General features: G+C 36.0%; 1 protein-coding gene across 1 annotated transcript in view; it reads right to left on the bottom strand.

Moving 5' to 3' along the window:
* Positions 1–16,252, bottom strand: part of PKD1L1 (polycystin 1 like 1, transient receptor potential channel interacting) — a 1,345,235-nt gene that overhangs the window by 1,216,034 nt on the left and 112,949 nt on the right. The gene's annotated exons all lie outside the window — the stretch shown is intronic.

Below are 16,252 nucleotides of genomic sequence, written 5' to 3'. Positions count from 1 at the left end.
ATTGTACTCAATGATAGGTCTTATGAGTGCTGAAAACAGTGGAACAATGAGCTCCTTGGACCTAAATGCCATATCATTGTTTATAAGTTATGCAATATACAATGATTTCCTCACTACCATAAAAACATGATGGTCAAAGGCTAGATTACTGTTTATGTGTGTCCCCATGTCCCAGACTACTGGATCGACTCTTAAGGGTGTGTTGTCAAAATGGCAGTTTCCAGGGTTGGCCGACTTCCCAGAGGATATTATTATGTATTTCTTGGCATTCAGTGTTAGTCCATGGCTCTAGCACCAGTAATTTGTCTGTGGCAGCCCTTCTTAGAGAACATTACTGTGAGTGGAGGATTCTATGACTGGTTCTAATTTACAATAGTCTTTAAATTTAGTCAGCCGTAAGCCCTTGACATTGGCTTTGACTTCAGAAAAGTAGACACCAAAATGGAGCTGTCCAAGGACAGATCCCTGAGAGACTGCACTGGATACTGGCCTTTTTGAAGAGGTGGACTCCACAATTCTGACTTCCTGAATGGGTTCTGTCTTTGAGCCAGCTCACTATCTCCCAGGTGACATAAGGGTTTATACCTAGCCTCTTGAGTTTGTCAACAATGTTTGAGTGGGGTATTGTGTCAAATATCTTGGTCAGGTCAAAGCTGGCAGTATGAACCATTTTGCAAACAAAGACAGACAAAACACAGGAAACTTCTGAAATCCACAAAATATGCCAAACGTCTGTTAAAACAATCCGTTTACTAGAAAGTAATAAGCTGAAGCGCTTTTCATTCAGAGAATACACGAACTTCATCAGATAACATTGAATCAAGTGATACTGTTTAAATAGTTTCTGTACTTAATCAGCTGGTACATTAATGAAAAACATTAAAGGGATATTCTCCATATATTAAATTCATATTATAAATTTCACAATAGTTACTAATTTCATTAAAATCACTAAAACTATATTAGCCATACCAATATTAGAAAACAATTTAAAAAGAGTTTAAGACAAACAGCAGCAACCAAGAAAATTCTAAAACGTTTTTTTTAAAACAACTATTTAAATTTATACTCAATTATATTTATACCTTTTTATATATATTTAAATATATATATTTTTTTGAAAAACAGCAGCTAAATCCCATTTGCTCGTATTTTAAAGGGATCGTACATATAAAGATACATAATGAACAAAACTACCTACGGAGGCTTTTAAGTTTTAATATAGCCATAATTGAACACATATCATTGAGACACGGCCAGTTATATGCATATAGTCTGATCTGCCATAACAATTCCTGCCTTTCTAATTCTATTTCTATAGGTCCCCCTCTTATATTAGGTGTTAACTGGTCAAGGATCCAAAATTTGAATATATGTGTGGGATGTTCCGACACATGCTTGGCTAATGCATTTTCTTGCTTGACTTTACTTATGTTATAAGTATGTTTGTAGATTCTGTCTCTCAGTGTACGAATAGTTTTGCCCACATAAAAACATAGGCAGAGCTGACATTTAGCCAAGTATACCACCATTTTGGAATTACAGTTAAATCCACCCTTACTTTTTAAATCAAAGTTGTTAATAGTTATTGAATTGTTCACTAGAATATATTTACAGTAAGAGCAGGAGGCACATTTATGCATGCCCCTTCTATTTTTGTTGTTATTACAGCTATTAGTGTTTTTGTGTATACCCTCCAAAATTTCTTTGAAGTTTCTATCTCTTCTTACCATACATTTGGGTGCTTCCCCTATTTTCTCTATTAATTCTTTACTCTCCTTTGAAATATTCCAGTTTTTAGATACAATACCTTTCAGAAAGTAAAAATCGGAGTTAAAGGTCAAAGTAAGACTATACTCAAAAAGTAAGGTTCTTTCTCCAAATATTCCACCTATGGTGGAGTCCATTATTTCACACAGAGTCCCCAGAGGTATTTAATATTGTGTCTTGGGTTTGTGTTTCTATATTACCTCTCACAATTGATGTATAAACTCCCTTATTTCTCTTCCCTTGGACTTCATCTATTATGTTATCCAACATGGTGTTTGGATATGCTCTTCTGAGAAACATATCTCTTAGATTATTACATTCATCGCAAAAATCATCCTCTCTTGAAATCATTCGCGCTGCCCTAACTAGTTGTCCCTTGACAACTGACTTTTTTGAAACATAGGGTGGACACTTGAATAATGCAAGAAGGTATTAGAATACAATGGTTTCCTATAAATTCTAGTTTCGTACTTCTTCTCTATGTTATTTTTAATCAAAAGTACATCTAAAAATGGAATTTGTTTCTCTTCAAAGTTATATGTAAGTTGAAGGAAGTCAGTACTTTCATCTAAATACTTTACCAGGTCTTCAGCCTGGTTTTGATTTCCCTTGAACAGTATAAATATATCATCCAGATATCGAGTATAATAAACAATTTGGAAATTTATATGTTCTTTATTAAATATATAGTACTTTTCCCAATAGTTCATAACTAAATTGGAAAAACTTGACCCACAGGGTGAACCCACTGCCACTCCGCCCTTTTGATGGAAAAAATTGTTTTTAAACGTTATATAATTATGGGCTAGTACTATACTTAATAATTCCTCAACTAGCACTAATTCAGATGAAGGTGCACCTTTTCTTTTAAATTCAAGATTACCCACTCAATACCTGGATCTTGTGGTATTGAGGTATACAGATCTTTTACATCAATTGTGAGTAGGTTATTATATTCATCAAAGCTTATATTATTAATCCTTTCTAAGAAGGACCAAGAATCCTTACTTATACAGATTTCAGAACTTACGTATTTCTGAAGAATCCTATCTACTACTTTGGCACAGGCATAAGTTGCGCTATTCCTGCCATCCACTATTGGTCTGAGGGGTGGATTACTCAGATCCTTATGTATTTTTGGTATCCCAAATATAACAGAAGCAATAGGTGATGGCATTATTAGATAGTTGTATAGCTCTACATTAATTCTCTGTGCTACAACTAAGTCATTTATATAAAATTTGATTCTATTATTATCTTGATTATATTCATTAATGGACACTTTATTATAGGATTCAGATGTTAACATAAGTTCAATTTTATTTTCATAATCTACCTGGTCCATGAAAACCAGACCTCCACCCTTATCTGGCTTCATGATACGAACTCTAGTTTCTTTCTAATATTGTATCCAAGTTTGTTCTTCATTTGTAAGGTTATTCTTACTTCTGCTATTTTTTCTCAAGTAGTCCATATGCCTAAAATCAGGCTCACACATTTTTTTTCAAAAATATATAGTGAGTTATGCAATGGTAGATTGTAAGTACTTGCAATTCTAAATTCATTTTATCCATTCTACTCATATTGCCTAACAAAACTGCCAGATTCAACTTTCTCACAAACATTTTCAAGTCCAAAATACAATTCGTAACATTCAGTCTTTTAGTGGGAATAAATGTGAGGCCCTTGGCCAATAAATTAGCTAATTCAACAGGGAGATATATTGAAGAGTAGTTGTAGATGGAAAAGTCCCCATCAGAATTTGTGATAATCAGGGGGGTAGTATCTGGAACCATTTGATTTATTTCCATTTGTTGTATTTCTTTTTCTAGTTCCGCCTGTTTTGCATTCTGCCCCTCTGAAAACCCTGTTGATTGTTGCCCCACTGATTGTTATTATGCTGAAAATTAGGTTTGGATTGATTTTGTAACCGTTGACTTCTACTGGGCCCCTCATCAACGTTATTATCTTCAGTTTGTGAGTTACTGTCAGAGCATGCCCCTTGTAAATTGTTACTCATTTCAAAAGTCTGACCAGCAATATCAGGATTGGCACAGTTTTGGCCATTCCCAAATTGTAAGTTGTTATTAGTATTTCCTTCCCCTTCTTTTCTATACCCTCCTATTCTCCATTGTTCTGCTGGGGGTGGGCAAGGATAGGCCGATCCTTGTTCAGACCGCTTGCGATCATGTTGTAATTTTTTACATTTAATTGCTCTCGCTTTATTAATGAAAAAATCAATAGTTTGAAATATGCGTGAATATTTAAATTTATATCTAAGGAAATCAGGATGTGATTTGATTTGAGTGTCCAAGACTGTTATGTTATCCCTTAGTTCTTCAACTGTTTTACCATAGTTCACTTTCATTAAGTCCAAGAGTTCAAGACCCTGTTTATTAAATAATTTAACTAGGTCTAGATGGAATTGAGAGCCCGGAATCAGGCCTGTTGGATATTGACAAATCCTGAGGCCCTTCAGTACGAGTTCCAGTCTGAAGCACTCATTAAAATAATCTATTTACAACGATATTCACCAATCTGAGGATTCATTTTGTTTAGAAGGAAACAAAAAAAGGAAGGAAGAAGTTCACAACAAATAAGGAAGAAAAAGAAACTGATTAATGACTGTAGAGGAAAGAGAATACGTAGTAGAAAGGACATTGCTTTGTTATGTAACACACATGTTACAGGGAATTATATTTTTCTATTAGAAAACCTTCAGTCTACAGAAAAAGGCATCATCCTTCCAAAAGAGAAGATAGAAAAAAGAGGTAAGGGGCAGGTGAAAAGGAAGAAAGCAAAATTTAATGTGGAAGGATTGAAGAACATTATTGTAAGAAAAAAAAGGGGAAAAAGATGTAGACTACATGGCTCAAGCTGTGGATTTACAACACCAGCTGGATGAGAATTTAATACACAATGAAAACAGTAGGATTACTAAGACTAATAGTGATGAAGATCTATCCTCCATAACAGTTGATAGAGCAGATATTACTCTATTAGAAGTTGAAGATTCTTCAGAGCTAGTCAGCAAAGATATTATTGTAACTGGAGATTCACTTATTAAAGGAACTGATACGTATATCTGCAGAGATGATAATGAACATTGAATAGTGTTATGCTTGGCAGGAGCGAAAATAGAAGATATGAGACAAGCCTTGGAACGCCTTAAGGTAAGGAAGTATGGCTCTGTTTTTATTCATGTTGGTACAAATGATGTCACCCACAAGGATTCTCTGACTGTTAGTAGGGAACTGACAGCCTTCTTAGATAGTATTGCTTGTACTGGGGTTAGGACGTATTTTTCACAAATCACCGATAGAAAGTATAGTCAGGTCATTGTGAATGAAAAGATTTTTTGGGTAAACACCTACATGAAAATAATGTCTTGTTTTAAAAAATGGAAATGTGTAGAGCATCCAAGCCTTCTTTTGGGCACATGTGTTCAGACAGGATTGGTGTGCATTTGTCTAGATCAAGGAACAGAATTTTTGCAGCAGATATTTTGCAATATTTGACAAACACTAGGCAGGATTTTTCCCATGCCGAACATTTAACAGCTCACAGATAGCAAAATTTGATGCATCTCTGATGGTTGTTAATGCTAGGAGCATTAATAATAACATTTTTTTAACTGGAAAATTTGATACATTCCCACAAGACAGATGTTGTTATTGTTTGTTAAACATGGTTAAAGAGCAATGACTGGAAACCAGTTCTGTCGGGGTATAAATGTTTTTACTGCAACCGACATTCTAATAAAAATCAGGTGGAGGTGTTATGAAAGGGATTAAATATAGCTATGAGACCTGTGATTATTGCATGTTCAGTGATAATACCAACACTATAGACTGTATAACTGTGGCAATAAAGACAACCCTGGAACATAACAATTGTTGGAGTGTATAGACCACCAAAGTCAAGTGCAGATGACTTAGAGGAATTCATACATTTCTTGCATGAAACACAGGAGGGAAGAATAATATTAGCTGGGGACTTAAATTTACCAGAAACAGACTAGAATAATATTGATTCTACAATCGTAGTAAGGAAATTATTCACAGCGTACATTCAGGAACAACAATTGCTTCAGATTGTAAAAAAAATACCAGGGGACGGAACATAGTACACATTGTTTGTGTTCCCAAAGAAATTACTGTAACTTCAAGTCACATTTTACCACCATTGATGTGCAGTGATCATGGGGTTATAAAGGTTAATTTGTTGCTAGATGATTCTGCCAAACTGAAATCTAAGCCAATGCACATAAGGTTAATTACAGATTATATGGAAGCAAAACAGTCACTAATGTAAAACTAACTGGAGTGAGGTGTTAAGTGGAAAAATTGCAAATGGGGCTATGGAAAGTTTTGAAAGAGAAATTGTTTGAGTGCAAAAAAATAAAAAAAAAATGTTTAACATCAGGATCTAGGCATACAACACCAGGCGGATATACTTCCATAAGAACAAGATATCTGATTAAGGTGAGAGACAAAAAATATAAGAAATGGAAGAGAGGTCGAACTACAACTTTGAAAATTGAAATAAACAAGCTGGACAAACAGATTAAGCATAGTGTGAGACAAGATCAATAAAAATTTGAAGAAAATTTATATAAAGATATTAAGTATAATAAGAAACCTTTTTATGGTGCATAAGATGTGGAAGGAGTAAAGACACACAAACTAATAAACTGTGTAGAGATTCTAAAATTTATTTTCAGGCAATAGATTATAGATATATTTACAAAATCTTATGCAAAACAGTTTGGCTCCACAAAAGGGGTGGTAAGTTGTCCTAGAAACATCCAGGTAACCCCAGATACTGGAATCAAAATAGATTATAATGAAAAGTAACTGCACAAACTGGATTCAAACAAAGTGCAGGGAGGAGACAAAATTAGTCACAATGACCTGAGAACACTTTAGCAAGAACTTACAGTGCCATTATATTATTCACTAGGTCATATAAATATGGGGAGATTCCTCAAGATTGGAGATCCTCACTTATTAAACCTGTTTTTAAGGGAAAGGGGAGTAGGACAAACCCAGTCATATAGACCCTTAAGTCTACTTTTATGCCGTGGAAAATAATGGAGAAGGTAATATTGGATAAGTTACTGTCAGAACTGGACTGGACAAGTTGGGACCTGAAACCATATATCAGCATGCATATGTTGAAAATAAATCTATTAACACCTGTAACATGATGTTCTATAACAATATAATAACAGCTCTGAATGAAAAATTGAGCTGTGATATAATTTATATAAATTTAACTTTAGCATTTGACAGTGTCATACACATAACACTGATCAATAAATAAGTACAACTAGGTATAGATGTATTCTTGATAAGATGGATAGCTGCATGGCTTACAAATAGGACATGGCAAGTATCATACAGCAACTGGACAGGCGGAATCCTTGGTTACAGTAAGGGTGTCCCGCTAGGCTCAGTCCTAGTGCCTTACTTGTTCAGATTGTATCTTTCTGACCTAACTTTATCATCTGAGGTATTCTACAGTCTATATTCAGACAACCTGAAATTGGGTAAACTGATTACATGTGTTACAGATAAGGCATGTGTGCAAAATAACTTGACTAAATTGACCATTTGTGACAGGAGAATAATATCCTGATAAATACATCAAAAACTAAACATATGAGATTTGGTAGGCATAAATTGAAAGGTGAATATTTAATACAGCACACAGTGACTGAAACTGTAGACTCATTTAAGGACCTGGGTATATGGGTAGATTCAGCTATGAGTTTTTCTAATCATATGAACCAATTGGTTAATGATAGTTATAGAATTATAGATTGTATAAAAAGATTTATAAAGTCTAGGAAATCAAAAATAATGAAGCTATTGTTTGTTAGTTACATTAGTGCCAAACTTGAGTATGGAATAATATGGAAATCCTATAAGAAAACAAGCATGAGTAAACTGGAAAGAGTACAGTGGAAATATACCAAGGGTATCCATGGATGTGAAAATCTAAGTTATCATGAAAGACTAAAATATCTGAATTTGTACAGTCTCTCTTACAGATATCGAATAGGAGATCTGATTCAGGTATATAGGGCATTTAGTGACTACCTCTGGGAATGTTTGGAGTTAACAAAAATACTAGAGAATCATCGGACAACCTGTGTAGAAGTTTCTATAGGAATGAGAAGTGCACTAATTGGTTCTCTGACAGAGTAGCTGATGCATAGAACAGACTACCAAATTACATTAAAGCAAGTACTAGTTTAGATATTTTTAAGAGCAGCCTGGATACTTATTATGGGAACAAGTGTTTTGGTATATTGGCAATCTAGAAGGGCATTAATGCCTGTGCTTGAAATATTTGTATATAAGATGATCAAGGGTTATTGCTGAAAAACGTAGACAAAGAAATGTGTTTTTTAAGGAAAATATTCAAAGGAAATGCTACAGTTAATATAATAGATGGTTGATAATATCGTAAGAGAGGGAAAGTATAACTAAAGAAGGTATTTTAATATGTAAATTGCACAGATACAGGCAATTTAAAAACTATTATACAAGAGGAAAAGTAATCATTACCTTATTGAAATTGCCTTACTTAAATAATCCATCTGGTTATATAGAGTACTGTGAAACCAGATGGATTACTGAACTTTGAAGCACATAGACATCCAGGACTCAATGGTGTGATGCCTTTAAAACCTGTTTTGAATAGGGGTAGACCTTACATTCCAAAGCATTAATTGTTTTATTGATGGTCTCTATTGATTGGAGCAATTTTGTTTAAAAAGAATTGAATGTTGTTAGTTATTGTATGACTGAGGAAGGATTGAGTACCTGAATGCGCTAACATTTTCTGTGTCATATTAAACCATTTTTATTATTTTTATTGCCTGGTGGTCTGTGGATCTCCTTTTTTATGATTTTTGCTGTTCTGGTTGGATCACAGACCTTTATCACCTGTCACCTTTTGGACTCATCTACTTTATATATATTTTTTGGTGAAGGTGGACATGGCCCATATGACTGGAGTTGTGTAGTTCGACCATCGACCAGCTACACCAGTAGCAATATCCTTTCATGAAAGAATGAGGAATCTAACTAAGCAGCCCAGCATTCCATCTTTACGAACTGATTTCTCAGGTAATGGCAACGATGTGATAGTTATACCAGATACTGAGAATAACGTGTCTTGTATTAAATTGTTCACTGCCTTTGAAAATGAACTCTACCAATTAAAATGTCTACAGTGGCAGCGCCTACATCTAGAGGCATGTTTGCATTTTTGTATAGTTCCTTGAGGCATGAGAGTTCTGTGCATGCCCACTTATGGGGAACGTTATCCTGAACTCTTGGCCCAATGGCAGCAAATTAATTTAGAGACGAGTTTTCAGTATATGCAACTTCTGCTGGATTTATTTCAACCAGAAGAGCAGAGATTAAAGCAAGCTGTTGAGTCTAAGCAATTAGAAATTGAAACAAACTATCACAGTGAACTCTATGCAGTCAAAATGGATATGCTGTATTGTGCAGTTAGTGCCCATGACACAAAACTGCAACAGGTGAAGATGAAAAAATTAAGGAGAGATCATCTTGACTTTCAGCTCGGCAACATTTTTGTTTGGCCGAGAATTGCATCTAATTCACTGGGGAGAACTACAACTACCATCCATAATTCGAATGGGACACGCCCAACAGATGTGCAATGTCCCATAGTTCACAACCCATTGGCTAGGAGTTCTGTTAGTCGGATAGAGAGGGGAATGAGCATTAACATTCCTACAGGGTTGAATAACGAAGGAGCGTTATCAGCAAAACGGCATGTTAGTCCATCTACTGCTTCCACCCCACTGCCTTAACAGGTTGACCGGGGTTTGGAACCAACAAAGGTTCAAGAAGATGGTACTAATGACATCATAGACACCATAGGTAACAACACTTCACTCTGCGATACAGCCAGCCTGTCAACAGCTGTCGTTTGTGTGAATGACATGAGGGCATCGTTGGGTGTAGCCAGTGCTCCAGACACTAATGGTACTGAGAGGAGGGACAGTGCTGTGATGTCAGGAGTGTGTCCAAAAACTCTCTACTCGCAGTTGGTTTTTCATCCTCTTCCTGTTCCAGTAAAGAAAAAGAGAGAGAAAAAATCAGATCTACAAGGGGAAGGGAACATGAAAAGGATGGACAATCAAGAAAGGAAAAGGAGGAAGCTCTCCATATGACTGAAGGTACTGATAATTTGGTTTATAACCTCTTTAGCTTTATATTGTCTGATTTACAGATACAAGTTTTGAGAAAAGGGCTCAATTTTGTTCCAGCCACCAGGCATGTATTTACAGACGTAATGATTGAACTTGAAAAGTTTGGTCAAAATTTACGTCTCCAAAAAAAATGTTTGTTGCCAATGAGAGACATTTAACTTCAGGTCTAGGGAAACCAAGCATGTTTATGCCTACATATGACAACACGGTGGATACTTTTATTAAAGCATGTGAGGATCAGTTATGAAACTTAGAAAATTATAATTACAATCAATGTTTTTACAATCTTACTCATGAAGAGAGACAGTCATTGAAGGCTTTATTGGACAATCCTAATCTGGTCACATGGCCAGCGGACAAAGGAAATGCCATTGTCTTGATGGACAGAGTTTATTATAATGATAAAGTTGCATCTCTACTTAATAATAGTTTAACCTATTCTAAGATAGATAGGAATGAAGTGTATCGAATAATCTCATATGTCAAAAATGTACTTTCTGAATTAAGAGAGATTGGTGTTATTACTGATGAGATTTACAAGTTTGTAGAAGTTGAACATCCAGTTATACCTATTTTTAAGGCATTACCCAAAATACATAAAGACCTGTTAGATCCGCCCCTCAGGCCCATAGTCTCAGGGCGAGGTTGGGTCACAGAGAATTGCTCCATGTTGATAGTCTATGTTGAAACCAGTTGTTAATGTCATTTCTAGGGTACTTAGAGACAGTGCACATTTTTTGACAGACTTATATGTATTTTTAGAACAACACATATCTAATGATTTATATTTACTAGTAACTTTGGATGTAAGGGAACTGTTCACTGTGATACTGAATGGGTATGGCCTACAGGCTGCTAGCAGTCTTCTACGACAACAGGCAACGTGTGATCACAAAGAAGTAAAACGAATCAAGTGCTTTTTAGAATTAGTACTTGAACACAATGTCTTTCTGTTTAATGAGCAATATTATTGGCAAAAGCGGGGGTAGCCATGGGCACCCTCTGCACAAATTCCTACGCAAATTTGGTTTTAACGTTTTGGGAAGATTTTAGTCCTAAAATGAGTGGTCACAGTATGTGGCTTTTTATACACACTTTGTGGATGATATTTTTATTTTGTGGATCGGCACCATTGAGTCCTTGAATCAGTTCATTCTTTATCTTGAACATTCTACTGATTTTTTGAGGTTCTCTGAGAACCATTCGTAAACAGAGATTGAGTTTTTGGATATTCTATTGACACAGAAAGATATAGGTGCAATTTATTCCCAAGTATATAGGAAACCTTGTTGGAAGAATGGGTTGCTGGCTAAAGACAGCATGCACCCAGGGTTTGTTTATCGAAATATTGTGAAGGGGCAATCTTTACGTTTATCCAGGCTTTGTACAGAAGATAGTGTCTTGCAGGAAGAACTTAATACCTTTAGCACCACACTTTTGGCCAGGGGTTATAAAGAGACAGAAATTGAGGATACTCTACAAGATGTGGCTGAACTTAGATCAACAGAGGCAACACCCTGGTTTTCCAGTAAGGGAGTATTGAATAAGGCTAGATATAGTCAATGAACCAAGAGGAATCCAACCAATAATAGTAAGAGTAAGGTACCTTTAATGATCACATATAGTAGTGATATACGATGGGAGCAGGATGTGATTAAAACTAATTGGAAAATCTTAAGAACAGATGATTCACTGAAAGAATTAGTTGGCGAATACCCTGATTTTGTTTTTAAGAGAAATAAAAATTTAAAACAGATTTTATGCGATAAACAATCTAAAGAGAGAAATAGATTCACCAAGACTGGGACCTTTCCATGTCAAAGGTGTAAGGCCAGCACATCCATTAATAGGAAATCCCACTTTATACATCCCCTTACCGGTAAACAGTATGGACTTAATACCACGGTAACCTGTCTATTCACTGATATTGTGTACATAGCTACCTGCACCTGCTGTCCCTCATTTTATGTAGGGAAAACCAACTGTAGGCTGAAGGACAGGATTTTGAGACATCTGTCAGCCATCAGACTTAAGGATAAATGTAATGCTCTTTCAGCACATGTAGAGAAATTTCCAGGACATCATTTCCTATTCCAAGCACTACAGCAAATAACTAAGGATAATATGAACAACAAAGTCTCTGGTTATACAGAGTACTGTGAAACCAGATGGAGTATTGAACTTGGGGCACATAGATATCCAGGACTCAATGGTGTGGTGTCTTTAAAACCTGTTTTAAATAGGGGTAGACCTTACATTCCAAAGCATTAATTGTTTTATTGATGGTCTCTATTGATTGGAGCAATTTTGTTTAAAAAGAATTGAATGTTGTTAGTTATTGTATGACTGAGGAAGGGTTGAGTACCTGAATGCGCTAACATTTTCTGTGTCATATTAAACCATTTTTATTATTTTTATTGCCTGGTGGTCTGTGGATCTTCTTTTTTATGTCATTTAAGGACCTGGGTATATGGGTAGATTCAGCTATGAGTTTTTCTAATCATATCAACCAATTGGTTAATGATAGTTATAGGACTATAGGTTGCATAAAAAGATTTATAAAGTCTAGGAAATCAAAAATAATGAAACTCTTGTTTGTTAGTTACATTAGCGCCAAACTTGAGTATGGAATAACAATATGGAAACCCTATAAGAAAACAAGCATGAGTAAACTGGGAAGAGTACAACGGAAATATACCAAGGGAATCCATGGATGTGAAAATTGAACTTATTATGAAAGACTAAAATATCTGAACTTGTACAGTGTCTCTTACAGATAAGTAACAGAAGATCTTATTCAGGTATATAGGGCATTTAATGACAACTACCTCTGGGAATGTTTGGGGTTATCAAAAAATACTAGAGAATCATCAGATAACCTCTGTAGAAGATTCTATAGGAATGAGAAGTGCACTAATTGGTTCTCTGACAGAGCAGCTGATGCATAGAACAGACTACCAAATTACATTAAAGTAAGTACTAGTTTAGATATTTTTAAGAACAGCCTGGATACTTATTATGGGAGCAAGTGTTTTGGTATATTGGCAATCTAGAAGGGCATTAATGCCTGTGCGTGAAATATTTGTATATAAGATGATCAACGGTTATTGCTGAAAAACGTAGACAAAGAAATGTGTTTTTTAAGGAAAATATTCAAAGGAAATGCTACAGTTAATATAATAGATGGTTGATAATATCCTAAGAGAGGGAAAGTATAACTAAAGAAGGTATTTTAATATGTAAAGTGCACAGGTACAGGCAATTTAAAAACTGTTGGAAAAGTAATCATTACCTTATTGAAATTGCCTTACTTAAATACAGAGATTAATGGGAATGGGAATGTGAATAGGTGGCGAGAGAAAAAGGTAGATATGAGAAAGGTTATATGGCAGGGTTACCCCTTGAGTGATATTATATTTATTTTAATTATAATGCTGCTATTGAAGACTATGAAAGGATGGTATGAGCAAGATGGGAAGTGAACCGTGAAATACAATTACCTTTAATGATAGAATAAAAATAAGTTGTGCTTATTAATAAAAGTAAGCTGTGGATGAGGCAATTAATTACTGAAATTGAGAAAAACCTGAATGTGGTTTAATTGCAGTAATAATCAGACTAGAGAAGAGTAAGTTAAGGTAGTCAGAATTTATTGACACTAATTTCTACTTGATCTATTAATTCTGGAATTAGTAGGAAGGAGTCAATAGATCATTGGAGGTTACTAGGCTAACAGCCCTAGAGCTTTTTTAAGTCTAGCCATTCATGCCCAATTTTCCCCTATTATCAATGACTATGGTCTAGAATGGCTTTGATATATGCCTGTGCCGTAGGGAATCTACAAACTGACCCTGTCCATAAGGGCTACAGGTGACAAGCCATGGATGAATTTGTGATTTCCCATCCTTTGGTCCAAACTGTGTCTGCATAGGCTTAGGAAAGAGCTCTGTTTCATATGAATGGGGAGTCTGTTCTTGAGAAGGGGTAGTCTCCGAGACACATACCTGTTCATCCAACATATTTTGTTTACGTCACAGATGAGGTTTAGATCCTTAGATTAGATAATTCTAGTTCTGTTTCTTTTGGAATAAACAACAGATCCTTCAGGGCTAGATCAGAGAATGTCTTGTAGGTTAGGCATAGATTGCCCCTCAGCAGTCTGTAAGAGACAGAGTACATGGACAGGGCTTTGGGACAGTTTGCATAGGACATATTATTTACACCCTGTATTGTTTTAGTGAGCAACCTCTGTGACTACTCTGGCTGTTGCAAATGTCTGATCAGGTACATGCCGAAGGGTGCATTGTGCTTGAGTATTCATCTAATGAGGGCTGAGTATAGTGGGACTATGATCTCCTTAGATCTAGATGCCATGCCATTATTTATAAGTTGCTCCATTAAGAAGGATTTTCTCACTTACCGTGGACATGAGGTGATCAAAGTTCAGGTTACCGTCAATCTGAGTTCCCAAGTCCCTTATATCTGGATCTACTGTTAGGGGAGTGTTATCAGTGTGGTAATTTCCAGGGGTGGTCATCTTAGCTAAGATTATGATTATGCATTTTTTTTTGCATTGAGTTTTAGGCCATGGTTCTGGCACCAGTTATTTGTGTCAGACCTTCATGGACGATATCTATATTTTTGGGGTGGATTCAACGATTGCACCCAGCTTGCAATTGTCAGCAAATCCGGTCTGCCAATGTCCCTTTACACTTTGCTTTTACTTCAGAGAAGTATATTCCAAAGAAGAAAGGTCCCAATACTGAGCCCAAAGGGACACCACTAGTAATAGGCCTCTTTGTGGAGGTGGATTCCCCCAGCCTAACTTCATGTGTCTTATCTGTGAGCCAGCTGGTTATCAATTGTGTGACATACTGCTTTATACCTAAATTTGTGAGTTTGTCTGCAATACTTGAGTGAGGTATTTGCCAGGTCAAGGTAGGCAGTATGTACTGTTTTGTCCTCATCCATCGCTCTACTGACCTTCTTGAAGAAGTCCACCAAATTTTGCTGGCATGACATGCCCTTGACCAAACTGAACTGGGATGGCCCCAGTGTTTGAAGATTTCCTATATCTTTGTTTATCAGGTCCACAATAATTATTTCCATGATTTGTATATAGTCAAACTTATGGGTCTTTAGCTCCCTGAGTCTGTTGATAGTACGCCTTTGTGTAGACGGATGATAGTTGCAGTTCTCCATTTCCCGGGGATGAAGCCTGTCTAAAGGCTGTAGTTTATTAGACATTTTAGTGGGCTTGACAGGTCATGTTTTAAACTATTTAGGAGATATACTGGGATATTACCAAGACCCAATGATGCAGTGTTTTTAGCTCTTGAGAGTGCAGTGAGGACCTGATCTTAAGTGATAGTTGATGGAGAAATGGTAGAGAATTATTTCCTGGGAGGAAACTGGGGGTGATTTGGGGGGGTGAGGGCTACAGCTAAATTTATTAGCCAGCAAATTTGCTAGATCCCCAGTTCGTTATAGGAAGTTCCATTTACTATTAGCTCTTTACACTGTTTGGTGTACCCTTTCTGGTTGCATACCTAATTGAAAAATGTCTTATGGTTATCCTTATCATGCAAGGCTATTTTTGTCTCAAAATTGGCTTTGCTGGTCTTGATTAGTCTGATAATGGAGTTTTTTTTTCTTTTGGGCATAGTCCTTCCTATTTTTAGACAGGATTTTCTTTATTTTGTTGTACAACCTATTTATACTCTAGGTCCACCAAAAGGGCTTGTTTTTGGAGTTTGTCCTAAGTTTATTTCGGTTTGATACTGTGTTTCTATGCAGTTATTTACATGTTTGTATAACATTTCCATAAACACTTCCTCATAGGCCACTATGTTCCCTCAGTTTGGGGGAGGGCTTGGAATTAAGTTATGCCTTCAATTAATGGTAGGTGGTTAGCCTTGGAAAAGTTCTTAAAGGTTCTGGGGATTGCAGGGAATTCAGTCTTCTATTTATTTCAAGGGTTACTGCTTTGTGATCTGATATGACCAGTGAAGCCATTACATAAGGGGGTTGCAACATTCCCTCATATTTGTGAGTACCAGATCCATGATATTTTCACCCCTAATAGGTGTTCAGACTAGCTGTTCCATGGTGTTTGCATTGACAAAATCCTGGAATCTTTGAACCTGCAAGTTAGTGGCTGTGTATGTATCCCAGTTTATGGTGGGATAGTTGAAATCACTCATGAATATGTCATTCCAGTACATT

The sequence above is a fragment of the Protopterus annectens genome, chromosome 3.part0 (genome assembly GCF_019279795.1).
Source record: "Protopterus annectens isolate FY-2018-M chromosome 3.part0, PAN1.0, whole genome shotgun sequence".
In the NCBI taxonomy this organism is placed as follows: domain Eukaryota; kingdom Metazoa; phylum Chordata; order Ceratodontiformes; family Protopteridae; genus Protopterus; species Protopterus annectens.
Note: the sequence above shows the minus strand (reverse complement) of the source record. Positions and strands in the feature narration are given on the sequence as shown.